This window comes from Nematolebias whitei, chromosome 16 (genome assembly GCF_014905685.2).
Source record: "Nematolebias whitei isolate Nwh7 chromosome 16, NemWhi1, whole genome shotgun sequence".
Taxonomy (NCBI): Eukaryota; Metazoa; Chordata; class Actinopteri; order Cyprinodontiformes; family Rivulidae; genus Nematolebias; species Nematolebias whitei.
This window is the reverse complement of record NC_056513.1, coordinates 16,554,676-16,562,870: the sequence shown is the minus strand read 5'-3', so window position 1 is coordinate 16,562,870 and position 8,195 is coordinate 16,554,676.

The window sequence follows — 8,195 nt, the reverse complement described above, 5'->3', positions numbered from 1 at the left end:
TAGTTTATTTATTGTAAAGAGTGCCGTCTATTTAAAATCTCATCCAAATGTGTCACTTTTATTTATTTTTATACAAACGTATTGTTTACTTGGCATATTTTCAAAATAAACATTCTGTAAGTCTTTATTTTGGCCTTTTTTTGTACCGAAAATGAACCGAACTGAGCCCTCCTTGAAACTGAACTGAATCGAAATTTGATTTTAGCTTACCGTTACACCCCTAATATAAATAAATAAATATATATATATATATACACTGTATATATAAAATGATGGTAGACGTTTGTTTACATTTTCCTAAATTCCTTTATCAATGTAAATAAATAGTTTATAGCTAGCAAGGCTAAAATGAAGAGGAAAATACCAATTTGATTTAGGGAATTTTGTTTGTAACATATGAAGGCATATTGAGGATAGAATAGAATAGAATAGAATAGAATAGAATAGAATAGAATAGAATAGAATAGAATAGAATAGAATAGAATAGAAACAGCCTTTATTGTCCCATGGATGGGAAATTCAAGTGTAACAGCAGCAACAAATAAAAATATTTCACACAAAAGTTCCTAAATGTTAAAACAATATATAAAGAGATAAGATAAACAATATCAATAATAATGTTCAATATGTGTTGGAACATGGATAAGGACATTACATTGATAAGGATATTGGGGGTGAGGGCCAACAATGATGCGCTTTTGATGCAGCAATAAGTCAAGCTGACACAAGTATGTGTGTGTGTGTGTGTGTGTGTGTGTGTGTGCGTGCGTGCGTGCGTGCGTGTATGTTTTAAGAGAAACCTAGCATGGGCCATCACTGCACTCTAGATAACAACAGTGTTGTTATTCTTATAGACTACAACACCAGCAGGCTATTTGAAAGCACAAACTGGCCAAAATGCATTTATTTAATCAGCAGACAACAAAATAAAGGCATGAAAATGGTAATTAGTGGTGAAATATTTTAAAAACAAGCGGTACACCAATGTCCCTGACGCTGAGGGATTTGAATAGTAAATGTTAGCAGTTTTCAAGATGACTGTTTTTCTGGACAGGAATTAAATAGGGAATGTTAGTCAGCCATAAAAGCTTTTATGGTGGTATGCTGGTAACAAAGTTACCCATAACGTTTTGGTGCAAGAAATTCAAGTGGGAAGAAGATGCACTGTATAAGAAAAAAAGGTCAATTTGTTTAGAAGGTAGCTAGAGATATTTGCTAGCCTGAGGACAGAGTGACAAATCCTGGCGGGTTGACGGAGCAATTTTATCCATAACCAGATACAATCGTGGAGCCAGGGGTGGCCTTGGCCTCCCAAGATTAATCTTTGTCCATTCCAATCATTTGACATAACTATACTTTTAAACAATACAAAAATTAAAAGCATAGTTTCCTGAACAGGTAGGGTGGCCAGTTTGCATAAAAATATGACCGTGGCCATCTTGGATTTTGACGTGGCAACCCAATTTTCGGTAGTGAACTTTCGTATGCCTAAATGCAGCCACACACCAAAGTGGAAGTTGGCACATTGTTTGTTTTTGAAGTTACTCATCTCAGAAGGCTTGCAATATATACATACATGGTGGCGGCCATCTTGTATTTGACGTGGCAACCCAATTTTCGATTGTGACCTTTCTTACCCCTAGATATAGCCGCACATCAAAATGGAAGTCAGTACCTTACTTATTTTTCACGTTATCCTGCACACAAAGAGAATGGACACTTATGGTGGCAGTCATCTTGAATTAGATGTAGTCACACACCTAAATGGAAATAGGTACCTCACTTAATTTTCAAATTGTGCTCATAACATTCACGTATGGACAGACAGATGGAAGGTATTTACAATTCACCAGGTCCAAACAGTTTATTACTAGTAACACAACCTCAGAACCTCCCTTAAGATGCAGTTGCCTCAGATGCCTAACTCAACAATATTATCATTTAATTACCTATAAATTCTAAATGTACAGAGATACTTTACACAGTAATGGTATTTGAAAAGAAGGATTTAAATAAATCTGAGGTGGATGTGTTTATCACACAAAAAGGCAACAGCAACAGCAATGGATCACAATTTATTTCCCATTAGTTTGACATGTACAAAATAATTTTTCAGAAATGTCAAAGCTTTTGCACTCGAAGAAGCTGAACTATCACATATTGTGCGCCAGAGCTACAGTGACTGCACCTGCTCTAATCCCCCAGGTGTGTTTGCAGGGTCTTGACTTGCAGTTAATTTCACTGGAAACAGTAAGGATAAAAGGATGTGAACCACTGCAAACACTCATCCATGAACACTATTTGAGCAAACATTTGAATGCCCTAAAGGTGTGTGTACTAATTCAAGTCTGAGCTATGACTTGTAGTTTTCTGTTTATTTGCAGCTCTTCGTTATTTTATAAGGTGAAAAGGTCAAGTTTAAACATTTACTCAAAAGCACTTTTGACAAAAAAGTTTGCATTTCTGGCTCTTTGCTGGAATTTCAGTTGCCTTACTGTTAATAATTTGTAATCAAGCTGTAACAATCAATTACTTGCATTGAAAACTGGGTAAAACGTGTTTTTTTATTACTTAGATGGACTCATATTATAATGCATGTTCGTGCTTGTTAGAGGTTTTCTATTTCATCATTTTAAAATAGTTTCTGTCTCATTATATTGTAGTGAACCAGATGACCTCAAATCTACCAGATGGACAGAGACTGTTATTTTCATTGATCTGAATAAGTCTGGGCCATCTGATGTCTTTCTTTCTTGAATTAATCAAGCAGAAAAGACAATTCTTTATAATCATTACTGTCTTACAAATGTTTTGATAATCAATTGTGTTAGTTTCACTCAATTCTTACAGGTTGAAAAGAACTACTCATTTTTATTTTACATAAACAGTAAGTAATGATTTTTATCCCTCATTCAGAGAAGAAATCACCTGAATAAGCATTCCTTGATTTTCTGTCTGAAATGAGCAAGCTGTCGTAAGTGTGTGAAAGTTGAGGCTTCGGTCAGCTAAATGTTTACTGAAGAAGAAATGTCATGTTTAAACTTTTTCAGAAGATTACCAAGAGTAGACTCCAAAAAGTCTGCTGCTTCTGCAATAATCTTTTCTGTATGTTAAACAAGTTTCATTCTCTGACCTCGACTGTTGATAAACACCTTACGTCAAAACCACTCCTCTTTCTGGTCCTTCCACGAATCAGAAAGCTCTAAATTGAACAGGAAGTCGACCCAAATAAAATGTGGGAACTTCCCAGTTCATGTTAGATTTCGAGAGAATTCCAGAATTCCAAGAGAATGAGAGTTCTGAGAGATGTTGGAATGAGAGCTGATTGAGAGTTCTGCAGAGCAATGAAGAGTTCCAAGATTGAGAGTGCAGTCGGTTCTGAAAGCTTCAGAGCAATGAAGAATCCAGAGGTTTTTTGGGGATTATAATTCTGTTTTGAGCTAACCACGCACGACTCTCTGAAGGTTTGGTAGCTCTCGACGGAGACGCTGAAACGAGTCAGAAAGGAACTACTCCAAGGCTGATTCATCATCAACAGGTAGATGGTTCTATTTTGACCAAGTGTACCGTGAGAAGCTGAGATCGGACGGAGCGTGCAACTTCTGGTCAAACAGATTAAATTCCCTCACATATTTCCTCTGTAAGATAAATCTCAATTTAATCTTAAACTCTTCTCTCTCATAAATCAGTACAGATATTTTTAGAAATGTCTGAAGCAAAGTCCTCAAATCACCGCCGAGTGATTTGAAGTTCATTTTCTGTGAAACTGTCTGTTATTATTTTCATATTTTGCCAAATTAATGTAAATGTTTGATGTTAAACTTTGATTCTGAAAATAAATGATTCCATTCATTTGATGGGTCAAAGATAAACAACGTCTCTCGTTCGCATTCCTTTAAATTCAATGCACGACATTACACAGTCAGAAAAATGAAGAACTCGTGAAAAGTATGCATAAATATATATCCATATATTTGTCATACAACAAGTGACACGTATCTCACGTGACTCACTACAATATTAATATCTGGTTTCAGATGTACTGAACAAATGTTAGGATTTGTGGTCGGAGCGAACCCAGAGTGCAGAACAGGGACTCAACTCGGCAGATATACAAAAATAGGTTTTTAATGATAAATAAAAAGTACAAAATAAATATGCTGACGGGGCAGCAAAACTTACATAAACAAGGAGGGAGGCACGGGGAACTCGGGAGACACGAGGAACTCGAGGAACCAGGAAAACAGAGAGACTCAGGAGACTCAAGGAAGCACACCCAACGAAGACGACCCGACAAAGGACAAGACAGAATAGGGTGACTTAAATACAAGGAGAAGACGAGACATGATGACAAACAGCTGGGACGAGACACAGGTGGCAACAATGGAAACTAACGAGGAGCACGAGGGAAACAGACACACCGGGCCACAGAAAACTAACATCCTTACAACAAAAAGTTTATTTCTTAGGATTTAATCTTGTATCTTGCTGTGTGTGTGTGAAATTATTTCCTTTAAAGGTCAGACAGAAAATACCCAGCAGTGCTGTTGGTGAGGCAACAAGCCAACCAATAATGGGTCTTGTGTCGTTTATGTGATGAATAAATAACAAGTTAAAAAAACTTCCATTGTCTCTGGAATAAAGCTGCAGACATATAAGCACAAAGCAAAGTGCATAGGTAAAGATTAAAAACAATGCAGCAAAGTAAATATGCTGTCACAAGTGGACATAATAAGCAGAATATTAACTTAATTTTCAGTAATAATGCAGAAAAACAGAAGAACCTGTGCCCGATATTGAGCTCAGAACAGATTTCCCAGAACACAGCCACCCTATCTTCCATTCTAACATTATGCCTCTTACATTACACTCCCAACACTCAAAATGTGTCTGTTTTGTAATCTGAGTCACAAGAAATTGTTTTTTATCAAGTCAAAGTCAAAAGTCAAAGTTTCTTTATTTGTCAGTCGTACTACATGTGGTACATGTGGTGGAACAACATTGTGTACACAGGGTCCCAGTTACATCCAACAAAAGTATAAAATGTAAAAGAAAAACAGTAATAAGATCTAAGATATGAACTAAGAAAAACGTTAAACTAAAAAGTACGCTAAGCACTAGTAGTACAAAAACAATATGCCCAACAGCAGCACGAACAAAAGTCTGGGTGAGCAGATGAGTATGAATGAACACAGCAACATGATGTGATTTTTCACAGTGATTATCCTGATTAGAGATTCATGAGTCTAACAACCTCATGGTAGATGCTGTTCCTCAGTCTAGTGGTTCTACATTTAATGCTCCTCAACCTCATGCCTGAGGGAAGCAGGGCAAAAAGTGTGTGCTGGGTGAGTGGGGTCCTTCATGATGCAGGTGACCCTCTTTCTGAATCTAGAGGTGTAGATGTCTGTGATGGTGGGGCGGTTGACTCAAACAGTCGTCTGTGCAGCCTTCACCACTCTGCAAAGCTTTTCTTTCTGCAGCTGTGCAGCCTCCATGCCACACGTTGATGCTGAAGCACAGGATGCTCTCCACTGCACACCTGTAGAAGGAGGTGAGGACTGAGCTTCCCAGACCAGCTCGTCTCAGCTGCCTGAGGAAGTAGTCTCTGATGAGCTTTCTTGATCAGGCTGGTGGTGTTGTTGCCCCAGTTGAGGTTGTCGTTCAGGTGCACACCCAAGTACTTGTACCTGGAGACCACTTCCACCACAGATCCTCCTATATTCGGTGTGTGTGTGTGTGTGTGTGTGTGGGTGGGGGGGTGGGGGGGGATTCCATCTGAAGTCCACGACCATCTCCTTCGTCTTCTTCTCACTGATGTGAAGGTTATTCTTCTTGCACCAGCTCTCCATGTGTTCCACCTCCTGCCTGAAGCTGGAGTCATTGTGATGCATCCCACCACCACTGTATTGTCTGCAAACTTTACAATGTAACAGTCTGGATGGGTAAGTGTGCAGTCACACGCGAGTTCATCAGCTAGATGTGATTTTATGGGATGGAGTTCAACCCGCAAACTCATGTACATATACATGTAAAACAATTTAAAGCATTTCAATACTTTTGTCCTACATTTTAACTTGCAAATACAGTGACTGTTTTTGTTGTTTTTAGTTACTTATGGAAAACTGAATACCTGAACACATGAAATTCACAATTTAAAGACCTCAAAACCGCAGTGAACTAGTTTGACTACACTGGCTAACAGACTTTAATGTGACAAAAATATTTGTACTTGTGGGATCAATGATTGCTCAGTTCCTCCAAGTGCTCCAGTGAATTAGGCACAATTGTAGGATTGCCTCAAAGCTTGGATTTCTGTTGTTTCATAGGACTATAAAGGTTAGAAGATCATCTGAAGAGACATGCACCAATACAGAAATGTAGACCCCTGTCCAGCTGGGACTTCTCCACCACATACCAACACTACGCTAATTCAAATTGGATTAACTGAGAATAAACTGTTTAAAAAAACTCCCCAACCACAAAGACTTCAGAAAAACACTAAGAGTTTGCAGAAATGTAAGTGCAAAGATGATGCTGTAACCAAAAGTTCGCTAGTTTAAGCCTTGCTTTGATAAGTCGAGTTGGACTAAATCACTTTCATTATAGTAAATAAGACTGATCACAATTAAATCAAGGTGTTTCCACTGATTTTTTTCCTGCTCAACTGATGCCCATGGAGAGGTCACTAAAAGTGTAAAGACATTAAATGTTAACTATTGTTCCTTTAAATGACAGTTTAATGCTCCTCTTTCTCTAAACTTGATTTCCCTGTTTTGGCAGTCGGCCACTAAATACAAAGCATTTCTGAACAGATCTACGAGACAGCTGTACTACCAGAAACAGAACCTTGATGAGTGATGGGTTCAAGAGGAGTCCATGACACGATGCTGGAAACAGCCTCATCAAGCACTTAGTTTTGTTATCATTTATTTATTAAAGGATAACATCTTGAAAATCTGATACATTACTAATCCTACAACAAAGCTGTAGTTTAAACTGTTCAATCACCACACAAGAAAATATCTTTACTGACTGCACTTAAATACAAACACAACAAGCACATTTGTCCCCCCCCACCCCCACCCCATCACACACACACACACACACACACACACACACACACACACACACACACACTTACTGTGAAGTTCTGGGGCCATGAAACAGATTTTGTTCCCCCCACAATCTTACACCAGATTTCAGCTAAAACTTCTGACTTCATCTTTAGAGCATGGTTCCTCTGATCCCAAACTGCATAACATCACTTCAGCTTGTAAAAACATTTTTTAGGAAAATATTGCACTTAAACAGCAGTCCATGTGGAAACAGAAACATGTGGGGTATTATTTGACCTATGCACGTTTGTATGTTTGCCTAACATTCAACATACAAAAGTATCAGTGACGGTCCTCAAAAGCCAGAACAAAAGATGGGTCACATCCTGTGATTTCATTTGCTGAGTTAAAGGAAATTCTGCCTTCACATACTTCCCATCATGCGACAAAAGTCCTAGACATGTTGCACAACACGACACACATCTGATAGAGTATCTCTCCTGGACTCCAGCCAGACACATCCTCAGTGGAAACTGTGTTAGAGTGTGTACGTGTGTGCAAGAGAAAGGAAAGGACAGTGACCCAGTAATACAGAGGGTGTATTTATGTGAATCAATTGTCTTTTAGTTAGTATTGTACTTGGTTGCAACTGTTGGAGACTAGTTGGGTGTTTACAAATTGTGAAAGAAATCACAAATTTTTAGTTGATCAAGCAACCTGCAAGCCATGCAGATGGGTATTGCATGGCCAAATTTGGAAAACCACGCTCTATTTTATGTGCACAGCTTGCAAAACTATATTACAGGTACAACAATTTTCAGTCAAGTCATCTGGACATTTGCTTTTTTTTTGTGCTGAACCGTTTCACCTTCCATCCAGAAGGCTTCATCAGTCAAGGAAACCCACAACACAAAACTGATTCTTCCCCCAACAGCTTACTCCAAAGTGGGACAAACCAGTTATGTTGGTGCCAAGATGGTCTCTTTGGCACGCCCCCTCCTCCGGTGCCAGCCCTTTTCCTCATCAACAGTCATTTCAAACTGGTTCAAATCCAACAAAGTCCATGCTCAATAATCCAGGTATACAATCCAACAATTTTCAGTCAGGTCATCTGGACATTTTCTTTTTTTTTTTTTT